The following is a 14,468-nucleotide window of genomic DNA, read 5'->3' as shown; positions in this document are numbered from 1 at the left end:
ACATTCAGAGGACTCAGGGCTCCAGCACATGCTTGTGGGTTCCATCTTGCTCAGTTCTCCCTAATTTACATCCTTTCTCACGTCTCAACTGCCTCCCCTGTAGCTTTCAAGCTCCAACATCAGATGCAACGATAACACTTTACAGAGACTAGATGAAAAGCTCCAAGTATAAGACCAAATCCCTGTAACGAATCCCTGAACTTTAGTCACAACACACATACAGAGTAATACATGTATATGTATATTCCAAATGCCTGACTGATTCAAAAGTTACAAGATGGAGAGACAGGGATTTACCCTTACCAGTGTAAAACTAAAAAACCAACAACATACATGAAATAACAATTTTTAAGACATAGGACATCAGACTAAAGAAAATGATCTGATTGAGACAATTCTCAGACAGGTTAACAAAGTGCGGGGAGGCAGCAGGAGAGGAACAGACTCCCTGACTTGAGACAAAATGAGACCATGTAAAGACCAGGCAGCTGGCACTCAGAGGACAGATTACAGACAGGAGAAACCTACACACACAGAGAACTGAAGATCTGCAGAGGGAAGGCAGGGCGCATTCAGCTAACTATTGATCAAGCTGATGTGTGAAGGCACTGCACATTGGTAGTACAGGAACATGCAGAAAAGACTGGAAGGAACAGCGTAAGTCAGTGGTCACACAGGGCCAGACCGTGCAGAAAGGTTGGTCTCAGCAGTGCAGAAGAATTAGCCACAGACTAAGATCTGTTCCAGTTGAGCTATTTCAAATCCTGAAAGATGATGCTGTGAAAGTGCTGCACTCAATATGCCAGCAAATTTGGAAAACTCAGCAGTGCCCACAGGAGTGGAAAAGGTCAGTTTTCATTCCAATCCCAAAAAAGGCAATGCCAAAGATTGCTCAGACTAACGCACAATTGCACTCATCTCACACGCTAGTAAAGTAATGCTCAAAATCCTCCAAGCCAGGCTTCAGCAATACGTGAACCATGAACGTCCAGATGTTCAAGCTGGTTTTAGAAAAGGCAGAGGAACCAGAGATCAGATTGCCAACATCTGCTGGATCATCTAAAAAGCAAGAGAGTTCCAGAAAAAACATCTATTTCTGCTTTCTTGACTATGCCAAAACCTTTGACTGTGTGGATCACAATAAACTGTGGAAAATTCTGAAAGAGATGGGAATACCAGACCACCTGACCTGCCTCTTGAGAAACCTATATGCAGGTCAGGAAGCAACAGTTAGAACTGGACATGGAACAATAGACTGGTTCCAAATAGGAAAAGGAGTACGTCAAGGCTGTATATTGTCACCCTCCTTATTTGACTTAATGCAGAGTACATCATGAGAAACCCTGGGCTGGAAGAAGCACAAGCTGGAATCAAGATTGCCGGGAGAAATATCAATAACCTCAGATATGCAGATGACACCACCCTTATGGCAGAATGTGAAGAGGAACTAAAAAGCCTCTTGATGAAAGTGAAAGAGGAGAGTGAAAAAGTTGGCTTAGAGCTCAACATTCAGAAAACGAAGATCATGGCATCTAGTCCCATCACTTCTTGGGAAATAGATGGGGAAACAGTGGAAACAGTGTCAGACTTTATTTTGGGGGGCTCCAAAATCACTGCAGATGGTGACTGCAGCCATGAAATTAAAAGACGCTTACTCCTTCGAAGGAAAGTTATGAGCAACCTAGATAGCATATTCAAAAGCAGAGACATTACTTTGTCAACAAAAGTCCATCTAGTCAAGACTATGGTTTTTCCAGTGGTCATGTATGGATGTGAGAGTTGGACTGTGAAGAAAGCTGAGTGCCGAAGAATTGATGCCTTTTGAACTGTGGTGTTGGAGAAGACTCTTGAGAGTCCCTTGGACTGCAAGGAGATCCAACTAGTCCATTCTAAACGAGATCAGCCCTGGGTGTTCATTGGAAGGAATGATGCTAAAACTGAAACTTCAGTACTTTGGCCACCTCATGTGAAGAGTTGACTCAATGGAAAAGACTCTGATGCTGGGAGGGATTGGGAGCAGGAGGAAAAGGGGACGACAGAGGATGAGATGGCTGGATGGCATCACTGACTTGATGGACATGAGTTTGAGTGAACTCAGGGAGATGGTGATGGAGAGGGAGGCCTGGCATGCTGCAATTCATGGGGTGGCAAAGAGTCGGACACGACTGAGCGACTGAACTGAACTGAACTGAACTGAAGATCTGTTCGAACCTACTCGAAAGTGAAGCACAAAATATGACACTTTTTTCAACTGAATTAACTGCATCCCAAAACAAGGCTCAGAATGTGTACTGAAATTTATATCAAAAGTTACAAGCACCTAAAACAGTGGTGAGAGGAAAAGTTACAGCTATAAAATCTCTATTTTTAAAAAGAAGAAATACTTCAAATAAATCAACAACCTAACTATCCATGTTAAGAAACAAGAAAAAGAAGAACAAATAAAACCCAATACAAGCAGAGAGAAGGAAATTAAAAACTAGAGTATAAACAATGAAGAAAATTACCCCAAATCAACAAACTCAAAAGTTGCCTATTTGAGAAGATCATCAAAACTGACAAACTCAAGAACATCTACAAAAAAACCCTACAACTAATGTGGTACTTAATGGTGAACAATGACACCACTCTAAGTTCAGGAACAAAACTGGGATTTATGCTCTTATCACTTCTATTCGACACTGTACAAGATGTCTCAGCCAGGGAACTTGGGCAAGGAAAAAGAGACAAAAAGGAATCCAGATTGGCAAGAAAGAAGGATACGTATTCACAGTTGACGTGACAATGTACACAGATCCTGAAAAAAATAAACCAAAAAACTAATAAACAACTATAGCAATGTTGCAGGACACATTATTAATATTTAACAAATCACTGGTATTCTATGCACTAATGATAAAGAAAAAATAAAATTATGAAAACATTTTAAATATGTAGGAATAATTTTAACCAAAAAAGTACAAGATATACACTGAAAGTTGTCAAATATCATTAAAGAAAAATAAAGACTTAAGTAAACAGATACATATCCCATGTTCATGGATTCAAACACAATATATTATAGTTAAAACATATAGTGAACACATAACCCAGCAATTCCACTCCTAAGTATGTACTCCAGAGAACTGAAAAACCTATGTCCATACAAAATTTGTGCATGAATATTCAGAACAGCAATAGCCAACAAGCAGAAACAATCTAGATGCCCATAATACCATGAATGGACAGAGAAAATGTGCTATATTCATATTATGCAATAGTGTTCAGCTATAAATAGAAATGAAGTATGGATAGATGCTATAACATGGATGAATCTGGCAAACATGCCACAAGCCAGGCACAGAAGGCCTCATATTGGATGATCCAATTTATACAAAATGTCTCGAAGAAGCAAATGGATACAGACAGGCAGTAGATTATGTGTAGATAAACCAAACTGAACAGCAGATGACTTTTTCTCTGCTCACAAAGAACAGAATACACCACTCATTTAGGTATTCATTCTAAAGTTTCCACATATTACATATCAGTAAAAAGAGAACTACAAACGGCTGATGAGAATATCATTGTGTATCTTGACAGACCAAAAATATTGTTAAATAATTAAGTAGGTGAGATTTAGCAATGCCTAAAAGAATTCTGGATACTTCAAAAGACAGAGTAAAACATAAAGATAACTAGAATTTCCTGTGAGGGGCAGTTTCTGGCAGAAGCAAATTATGAGAAAAGTAAACCCATTTGAGAAACTGAGGACTGTGACTAGACTACAGCATGGATATAAGCAAAGAGAGGCTGGAAAACTATTTCACAAACTATAAGGGAACTGGAAAATGACAGTATGGATTTTACATAGTATGCAATGTGTTTCCTAAGAACAGAGCTGTAAATGAAAAATATGCTTTAGTAAACAATTCTGTTGGAAATAAAAAGTCTGCTTATTGAGAAAAAAGAGAAAATTCCCAAACCAGTGAACTCATCTAGCACTCAGGCTTAAAAAAGTAATTCTTCTTTAAAAGAATCTAGCACTCCTAGCAAAAAAGCTGGTTCTAGGCCTGGGATATCCTACTGTGCCAAGAGTAAGAAAATGCTCAACGAATGACGGGCCAAAACCAAAGAACGCAGAAGACGGTGAGAACGGGCTAAGCTGGCCAGCCTGGAGCAACGTGAGCTCCAAACACAAGTAAGGAGACGATTCATAAACTTCAAAACATCCACCTGTGTCCAATGACACACAAAAACAAACCAAAAGACCCCAGATTAACAAAAAGAAAACCTCTTCCAACAATAGATACAGGAGTAACAGATATGCTACAGAATAACCAGAATTGATCTTCAAATGTTAAACCAGCTGTCGTCTTTCTCCTCTCAATAACCACAAATACAACTGGTTTTATATAAAAAATATTTTTTCTTTGCTGAATGAATTCTGTCCTCAGTTTGCTCTAGAAAATTCCAAAAGAAAGTTGACAGACTTTCATACTTATCTAATTTTTATAGTTGGTAGTGAGATGCTTTGTTTCCCTAGTTTCTTATTCTCAAACTAATTTAATTTCCATTCCTCACAGTATTAAAGGAAAAATAATGGCTTCTATTATTTAGAGAGTTTAGTCCCCAAATAAGATATTAAGACTTGGGTCTGCTCTTATACTTTCAACCATAACAACTGCGTCAATGTTTGCAAACCCACTATTATCAAAACAACACTATGCTTTACTTCCTAAACTGAAATTACTCAGAAAAGTGAATTATGAAATGTACGGTATGGCACCTCAAGAAACTCATGAAAATTTTTTGTACACTGTTGTTTGGTTTCTTCTTATTTCTTTCACTGCAGTTCCAATTTCTTCAGAGGATAGCAAGGAAACTGTGAAAACCAAAAGGACTAGTAGCTCATTTTATCATCATTGACAAAGTAAATACCCCATTAACACTAAAGAGCTGCGGCACTTGGGCAAGAATGGCACCGTCACTAAAAAATTCAAGTAGATTCTTGGAATATTAAAAGCCATACTCAACAGGACTTGATAAAGTAGCACTTTCTGGCAAAAAGGCGAGGGGGAAGTGAACGCAAGAAAACGTCAGGAGAGGAAAGGTCAGACCAGAGCAGACCAGACTGCCGGGAGGTGGGGGAGACGTGCGTACACGGGGCTCACGTGCTCTCCGGCTACGTGTGATATTTTGCAAAGTGAAAATGACTGAGATGGAAGCTATTTTGCATGGTACAGTGGCGATGGCTAACAAACGAGGGCTCCGTGGGCTGCGTGTTAGCCCCCCGCCTCATCTGCCACCCCTAATGACAGCGGCCACCTGCTGTTTTACTGTCACAGCTGGAGCCAGCTCACACGCCTTGGTGCTGAGCTCTGCCCATGAGCACCACGCGCTCTCCTCGCCTCATTACTTTGATGAACCTTTTATGGCCAGCACCCATGAAGACCTCATCTAGGACTGCGCGACACAGGCTGGCTTCGGGGAGTCCTTCCAGTTACACGAGGTGGTGACGGAGTGGCAGGAGAGCTGCCTGTCTCTGTCAGCAGGCGCAGAAGGGACCACACGTACCAGTGACACTGCCGGGCCCACGCCAGGTAAAAACACCGAGAAAGTCTCATGCTGAATGCTCTCCTTTCCTCCTCGTTGCGACGTAAAGATCGCAAGACGCTGCCATAATGAAGCTTTCTAATGGTACATGTTATTATAGAAAACCTAATGTACTGTTTATGATTACTACCATAAAGTTAGAATTCTTTTCATTTTCTATAGATTGAAAGTCATAGGAAAAAATTTTTCCCCTTAGCTTTTAAAATAAAAAGGGATAAAACGGAAGTGGAATCAAAATCTTATTTGAATCAATAAACTAAGTTAAAATAAGACTTTGTGAGTTGTTTTTAATGTTTCTTAGTAAAACAAAAAACGTGGTAATAATACATCAGCTGATTTTAAACTAAACTGTCATGTGTAGTTTTGACAAAAGAAAATCTGCTTGAATACTGGTATCCTGAATACAAGAAAATCTCACAAGCTTTTACTGCTACTGCTACTGCTACTGCTACTGCTAAGTTACTTCAGTCGTGTCCGACTCTGTGCAACCCCATGGACGGCAGCCCACCAGGCTCCCTCATCCCTGGGATTTTCCAGGCAAGAATACTGGAGTGGGTTGCCATTTCCTTCTCCAATGCATGAAAGTAAAAAGTGAAAGTGAAGTCGCTCAGTCGTGTCCTACTCTTAGCGACCCCATGGACTGCAGCCCACCAGGCTCCTCCATCCATGGGATTTTCCAGGCAAGAGTACTGGAGTGGGGTGCCATTGCCTTGATAATTGCAGGCCAAATATACACAGAAGTCATTGAAAATAATTTTTTTATGGCCCCATGAAGAAATGAGTGGTGTTCAGCTCCTTCTGTCCAAATCAGATAACGTTCCACATCCTGGCTTACTTTCCGTTACACCACTAAGTATCTCCCTCAAAAAGACATAGCTATTCACATAATGCCTCAATAGGGGTACATTTATGATTCTCCACAAGTACTTGTGGGCTTCCCACATGGCTCAGTGGTAGAGAATTCACCTGGCAAGCAGAAGACCAGGGTTTGACCCCTGGGTCAAGAAGATCCCCTGGAGAAGGTCATGGGAACGCACTCCGGTATTCTTGCCTGGGAAATCCCACGGACAGAGGAGCCTTGACAGCTGCAGACCCTGGGGTCACAAAGAGTTGCACACAACTCAGCGACTAAACAAGTACTACAAGCCAAACGTGTGTCCTGTGTTGAAACCTAAGCCCCAGTGCTGTTAGGAGATGGGGATGCCGAGAAGAGCTTAGGTGGTACAGTGGAGCCCCAGTAAACAGGATTAGTGTTCTTACAAGAGACCTCATGCCACAGTGCTCCCTTGCCCTCCAGCCATGCGGGGACACAAGGAGATGGCCATATACCAACCAGCAAGCAGGTCCTCACCTTACACCAAATCTGCAAGCACCTGAACCTTGGAATTCCAGCCTCTAGAACGATGAGAAATAAGAATCTGCTGTTTAGAAGGTGCCCAGTGGTTAGAGCAGCCCAAATGTATTACAACAAAAGAGTAAAATTTTTTAAAGTGCTTTCTTTAAATAATATTTGATATTAACCAAAGAATACATGTTACTCCCAGGTAAAAATGAAGTATAATATAAAGCAACCTGGGTGCTTTTCCTAATGTCATCTCACTGCCTACTCTGAAAAATAACTACATGGGGAATCATTTTATCATTCCTTTACTTGATTTTACACTTTTACCACACATGTACATATCCTTAAGCAATATAATAAATGTAACAGTATTATATAATTTAAATATAATTACAATATAATAATGTAATGTTTATGTTAATATAAAATAATAAACAATATATTGCTTTAGTTCAGCTTATTTTTGAGTTTTGCAGTAATGAACTTTTGGGTTGTTTCCAATTTGGGGCATTATTGGACTAAATTTTTTTTTTTAATAGTTTCTATTATAGTAAAAATTTCTCTGTGAAATTTATCAACTTCTAAGTACTCTGGTCTTGCCCTATTCTCATTTTCTCACCTAAGAAAACCTCCTATAAGTCTAAATATAAGAACAGTAAATGTGTTTCCATTATTCATAAATTAAAAATATATTTACAAACAATGGGCAGTATATCTACAACCAGTCAAACTAAATAATACTATCTAAACCTCCATCGGAGCCTTTTACAAGTAATAACTCTTACCATTCAAAGACAATACTGAACACACAATGAGAAGAAACCACTGTAGACCAAACAACAGTGTGTGGTCCAACCAAAACCAGTAGTCTCCATGTTTGGGAAAAACTGACCTTCACCACTGCTCTGCTGGGCACCCATAAATCAGAGCCCACAGTAACACACAAAGGATGACCGATGTTGCTTTTCCAGGGAACCTGGATAAAGGAATTCAAGCAGTGATTATATTAACACGCCAACACCACCAGGAGAGCTAAGAATCAATCCTACAAGCTGTACTTCTCCTCAAAATTCTACTCAAGTCCAAAATCCAAAATTTAAAAGGAAGCACCTCTTCTATGAAAAAATGCAGCCTCTCCTTTACAATCCCCATGTCTGCTTTCAAAAGGAGAAACCTGACATTCAAACTTCCATCATCATAACCCTAATATAAAGATAATAATGCAATTATCTGATGACATTTGTCAACAGAACAGCCTTAGATGCAGTATGTTCTAACTAGTTAGCTATTACAACAGTGGGTATTAGGAACACAATTTTTGTTTCAAATTTGAGATTAAAAGGAGCAGATACACAGTAAAACTAGAATTCCCTCAAAAGGGAAAAATTAATCCTTATTATTTATTTGGTACTCTATGGTAAGGAAATCAACATTTTCCAATCTATCAAGAAGTAAAAAGCATAGCAACAACTTCAATGTCCATTCTAAAATTCAGGAAAGCTTCCGTTTAGTTCAGTCACTCAGTCATGTTCAACTCTGTGACCCCATGAACTGCAGCACACCAGGCCTCCCTGTCCATCACCAACTCCCAGAGTTTACTCAAACTCATGTCCATCGAGTCAGTGATGCCATCCAACCATCTCATCCTCTGTTGACCCCTTCTCCTCCTTCCCTCAATCTTTCCCAGTATCAGGGTCTTTTCAAATGACTCAGCTCTTCGCATCAGGTGGCCAAAGTATTGGAGTTTCAGCTTCAACATCAGTCCTTCCAATGAATATTCAGCAATGATATCCTTTAGGATGGACTGGTTGGATCTCCTTGCAGTCCAAGGGACCCTCAAGAGTCGTCTCCAATACCACAGTTCAAAAGCATCCATTCTTTGGCGCTCAGCTTTCTTTATAGTCCAACTCTCACATCCATACATGACCAATGGAAAAACCATAGCTTTGACTATATGGACCTTTGTTGGCAGAGTAATGTGTCTGCTTTTTAATATCTTGTCTAGGTTGGTCATAACTTTTCTTCCAAGGAGTAAGCATCTTTTAATTTAATGGCTGCAGTCAACATCTGCAGTGATTTTGGAGCCCCCAAAAATAAAGTCTGACACTGTTTCTCCATCTATTTGCCATGAAGTGAAGGGACCAGACGCCATGATCTTAGTTTTCTGAATGCTGAGCTTTAAGCCAACTTTTTCACTCTCCTCTTTCACTTTCATCAAGAGGCTCTATAGGTCTTCTTCACTTTCTGCCATAAGGGTGGTATCATCTGCATATCTGAGGTTATTGATTTTCTCCTGGTTACAGCTTGTGCTTCCTCCAGCCCAGCGTTTCTCATGATGTACTCTGCACATAAGTTAAATAAGCAGGGTGACAATATACAGCCTTGACATACTCCTTTTCCTATTAGGAACCAGTTTCTTGTTCCATGTCCAGTTTTCACTGTTGCTTCCTGACCTGCATACAGGTTTCTCAAGAGGCAAGTCAGGTGGTCTGGTATTCCCATCTCTTTCAGAATTTTCCACAGTTCATTGTGATCCACACAGTCAAAGGCTTTGGCATAGTCAATAAAGCAGAAATAGATGTTTTTCTGGAACTCTCTTGCTTTTTCGATGATCCAGCAGATGCTGGCAATTTGATCTCTGGTTCCTCTGCCTTTTCTAAAACCAGCTTGAACATCTGGAAGTTCATGGCTCACGTATTGTTGAAGCCTGGCTTGGAGAATTTTGAGCATTACTTTACTAGCGTGTGAGATGAGTGTAATTCTGCAGTAGTTTGAGCATTCTTTGGCATTGCCTTTCTTTGGGATTGGAATGAAAACTGACCTTTTCCAGTCCCGTGGCCATTGCAGCATTTTCCAAATTTGCTGACACTTTCACAGCATCTCTTTTAGGATTTGAAATGGCTCAACTGGAATGCCATCACCTCCACTAGCTTTGTTCGTACTGATGCCTCCTAAGGCCCACTTGACTTCACATTCGAGAATGTCTGGCTCTAGGTGAATGACTACACCATGATTATCTGGGTCATGAAGCTCTTTTTTGTGCAGTTCTTCTGTGTATTCTTGCCACCTCTTCTTAATGTCTTCTGCTTCTGTTCAGTTCAGTTCAGTTCAGTTGCTCGGTCGTGTCCGACTCTTTGCGACCCCATGAATCGCAGCACGCCAGGCCTCCCTGTCCATCACCAACTCCCGGAGTTCACTCAGACTCACGTCCATTGATGTTAGGTCCAGACCATTTCCGTCCTTTATCGAGCCCATCTTTGCATGAAATGTTCCCTTGGTTTCTCTAATTTTCTTGAAGAGATCTCTAGTCTTTCCCAGTCTATTGTTTTCCTCTATTTCTTTGCTATGATCACTGAGGAAGGCTTTCTTATCTCTTCTTGCTATTGTTTGGAACTCTGCATTCAAATGGGTGTATCTTTCCTTTTCTCCTTTGCTTTTCGTTTCTCGTCTTTTCACAGCTACTTGTAAGGCCTCCTCAGACAGCCATTTTGCTTTTTTGCATTTCTTTTTCTCGGGGATGGTCTTGCTCCCTGTCTCCTGTACAATGTCACAAAACTCAGCCCATAGTTCATGAGGCACTCTCTCTATCAGATCTAGGCCCTTAAATCTTTTTCTCACTTCCACTGTATAATCGTTAGGGATTTGATTTAGGTTATATCTGAATGGTCTAGTGGTGTTCCCTACTTTCTTCAATTTAAGTCTGAATTTGGCAATAAGGAATAAGTAAAAAGCATAGCAACAATTTCAAATGCATTCTAAAATTCAGAAAAGGTATACTCACACAAGGCCTCTGTGAAAGACCCCTACAGGTCTACATTTATAATTCTTTTTGCTACATGTCTATGAAAGAAATATTATAGCTATTGTCTTTTGCAATATAATCAGAATACGTACATGCATTAATACCTTTTAATTATAAACATAACCAGCTTTAGTGAAAGAAAAATCATGCCAAACATAAGTCTATATCCTCTTCATGCATTTATTTAGTTCAAAGGACCTTGATTTAAATCTATATTTTAGGTTTAAATGAAAGAAAAGTTAGAAATCACAATAAAGAATACATCAATATACCATGTTTTAGTTAAAGAGAAATATAACTTAGTATAATTTGGAAAAAATAATTGCTTTAAATTTCATGTCATCTACAAATGTAAATAAAACAGATGATCTGATTAATAAAATAAATATATACATAAATAAATAAATTAAAAATTCACTGTGACTACCTGTGCAGAAATACTAAGCTAGAATTCTTATTCAGAATTTTCTGTAATTTTAAAATATTCTATACTCAATGTCTTATTTAATAAAATAAAAATATAGTAGATAGAGGCAAATTAATTTTTCTTGATTTCCCAGCCAGCCTCTCACGCTATTTAAGAGGAAAAGCACCTAAACAAACTACAAGTTCCATCATGTTGACTACAGAGGCGGCGTTTCACCAAGCCTATAACATCATGGACCTTTACAAAGAAAAGCCTCTCTGGCCCATGGTCAGCTCAGAGGTTGTGAGTCCATTCACTACCCTACTTCCATTCTCACATATAGTATGTGAGTGTAGTGATGTCAGCCCTGGAGGTACAAAGATGAATAAAAATATCCCTGGGAAAGCTCCAAGCTGCCTCAGGGCAGTGAGAACATACAAATTGGGGACCATTTCCCAAAGAAGGTGACCAGTAAGAGAGGAAACCCGGGAGGAACACTGACTATGTCAACAATTTTCAAGTTAATCTATTGCCTGCAAGTCAGGAATATCAGTGTTTCAGCCAGAGGTTAAACACTGAACTCCATAACATGAAATAACTGGAGAGCTCAAACTGCAATCAACTAATCAAAGGGCCCATGATGTCACTGAAGGACTTGTGCCGAGAGTTACAATAATGTGCTGTCCAGTGTCTCTTCATTCTGATTCTGATACCGATTTTGAGATAGACAAATGACTTAAAAACATCCATTTCAAAGATGAAAAAAATACCACCATATCTATGGCCTAATTAAACACATAACAATTCAAAAATGTGTCTTATAAGCAGAAAGCAGGTAACAAATCATAATACAACTATTCTTTTAGAGGCAACAGACACAATATATAAACATCTAAGAAAACAGAATGTGCCAGATAAAGGTAGAAGGAGTATAGAAAAATTTCTTTCACAACATCTTAGATTGCAAGAGATTATTTCCATTAAAAATACCTGTATGAATACCAATTAGGGAATTTCACAATCTTAAAACTGTGACAACTCATTAGGATTTTATCACTACTTATCCTAAAAGGGAATATTCTATACTTCAAATAAACCTTACAATGGTCCTTATCTGATTTAGTAATTTAAAAACTCACTGAGAATCTTTTTTATTTTATAAACATGAAAGCTTCATATGATCATCCTGTTACCTTACATCTATCTAAGGAAGAACAAAAACATTGAAGGAGAATTGGGGTGTCTCACACACACAAAGCAGATGGATAGGGCTTCCCCAGCGGCTCAGTGGGTAAAGAACCCGCCTGCCAGTGCAGGAGACCTGGGAGACACAGGTTTAATCCCTGAATCAGGAAGATCCCCTGGAGAAGGAACGGCACCCTACTCCAGTATTCTCACCTGGGAAATCTCATAGACATAGGAGCCAGGCGGGCTACAGTCCATGGGGTTACCAACAAGATAAATCCTAACCAATCACACTCTTGTCTGTTCTAGTTGGGGAGCAAGGAGAAACAAAAGTTAGTGCTATACTGGTTTTTTTTAATACATATATTTTTTCTATCTGGTCATTATCACTCACTTCCATAGTTCCAGCAACTATATAATAATGATTCTTAAGTATTTTTTTGCTTATGCCCACATACAAACAGGCACACATTATCTGATGCTTGAATCTCTCGTTCAAGCTCTAAACTCGACCTCCAACTACCTGACATTTAATACATATCCCCAGCTAAACGAGCTCACTTTAAACTCTGCACAACTTCAATGTTTCCCGCGACACTGTAGTCCCTAACCACTGCCACGTGCCCCCTCTCAGGCCTTCTCTAGCTCTGTTTCTAACTCGTCACCCAAGTCTCACATCCAATGCCACCCTTCCCCACTGCGAGCCAGCTTCCCACATCTCCCAGATCTTTCCTCCTCTCTCCACCCTTCCTTGTTTCCTTACTTAGCGGTTTCCGAACAATTAAAATATGGGTCCTAAATAGCCTCAGTGTCTATAATTATTCTAAATTCAGTCATTAACTACATCAAGAACACACCATACATAAAGTGAGATACTACTTTTTATCCAAACCACAGCACTTATAGAAAAAGACTGACCAGACAAGACGCTAAGACAACACAGGTGGAGTGCCCCTTCACTTGGGTAGAAAAATCTGAGGAGAGACACTGTGAGTTACTGTAGCCACATTCTACAAGCAAGGAAGAAACAACAGGGGGAAAAAACTGTTTAAATACCCAACCAATTCCTAAAATAATATGAGCCTAACCAAAAATGGTAATCTTCATTTCTGAGTTCTGATTTTACTTTAAACAAAAGAGCAAAGAGCAGACTTGTGTGCTTTATTAACAAATATTCAAAATAGAACAAAGTATGATTTAGACTATCTCTAAAAAATATTAGGTTGAACTAAATAGAAAAAAGGCAGCCCCCAAATCAGCAATTTCTTATGTCTCAAACTAATTAAGGTACTGGTCTCATCTCTCTTCAAATTAAATTTCACCATATATTTAAGAAGGCAAATATTTAACTGTTCTTTCAGGCTGTTAATTTCTAAATGGTGTTCGTTTATAGTTAAGGAAGTATGTCCTCTTACGTATTACAGTAAGGGGGAGGGATAGGGTTCCTTACACAACTGTTCTCTATGGAAAATCCATTCTCTTAATATCCTCAGTTCGCTCTATTTTAAGCCTTCCAAATTTCATCTTTACTAAATCAAATGCAGAGCATAGGAAACATGAAGAATCAAAAGCAACGCCTTGATTACCAAACATAGCTAATGAGCTAACATACCCAGAATCATCCCAGAATTTAATTTAACATTAAAAAATACTTCAGGAATTCTTCTCATTGTTGTCTCAGCTTTCCCAATTGATTTGCAGAATTCCCTGGTAGCTCAGCTGGTAAAGAATCCCCATACAATGCAGGAGACACCTGTTAGACTCCTGGGTCAAGAAGATACACCCTCGAGCAGGGATAGGCTACCCACTTCAGTATTCCTGGGCTTCCCTGGTGGCTCAGCTGGCAAAGAATCTGCCTGCAATGTGGGAGACCTGGGTTTGATCCCTGAGTTGGGAAGATCCCCTGAAAAAGGGAACAGCTACCCACTCCAGTATTCTGGCCTGAAGAATTCCATGGATTACAGTGGGGGGTCACAAAGAGTCAGGTATGACTGAACAACTTTCACTTTCACATGCAGAATTCCAGGCAAGAACCATACTGCTTTTGCCTTGTAAACGTTTATTCATCCCAGGGTTCCACTTTCAATGCTACAGCAGGTGATCATAGTAAAATTTGGCTGGACAGTTTATTCAGAGAG

At 39.5% G+C, this 14,468-nt stretch overlaps 1 protein-coding gene across 1 annotated transcript in view; it reads right to left on the bottom strand.

Moving 5' to 3' along the window:
* The window catches only part of ZNF407 (zinc finger protein 407), a 382,383-nt gene that overhangs the window by 250,556 nt on the left and 117,359 nt on the right, over positions 1-14,468 (bottom strand). The gene's annotated exons all lie outside the window — the stretch shown is intronic.

Source organism: Oryx dammah, unplaced genomic scaffold (genome assembly GCF_014754425.2).
Source record: "Oryx dammah isolate SB20612 unplaced genomic scaffold, SCBI_Odam_1.1 HiC_scaffold_22, whole genome shotgun sequence".
Classification (NCBI taxonomy): domain Eukaryota; kingdom Metazoa; phylum Chordata; class Mammalia; order Artiodactyla; family Bovidae; genus Oryx; species Oryx dammah.
The sequence above is the reverse complement of the archived record's forward strand: the minus strand, read 5'-3'. Positions and strand labels throughout refer to the sequence as shown.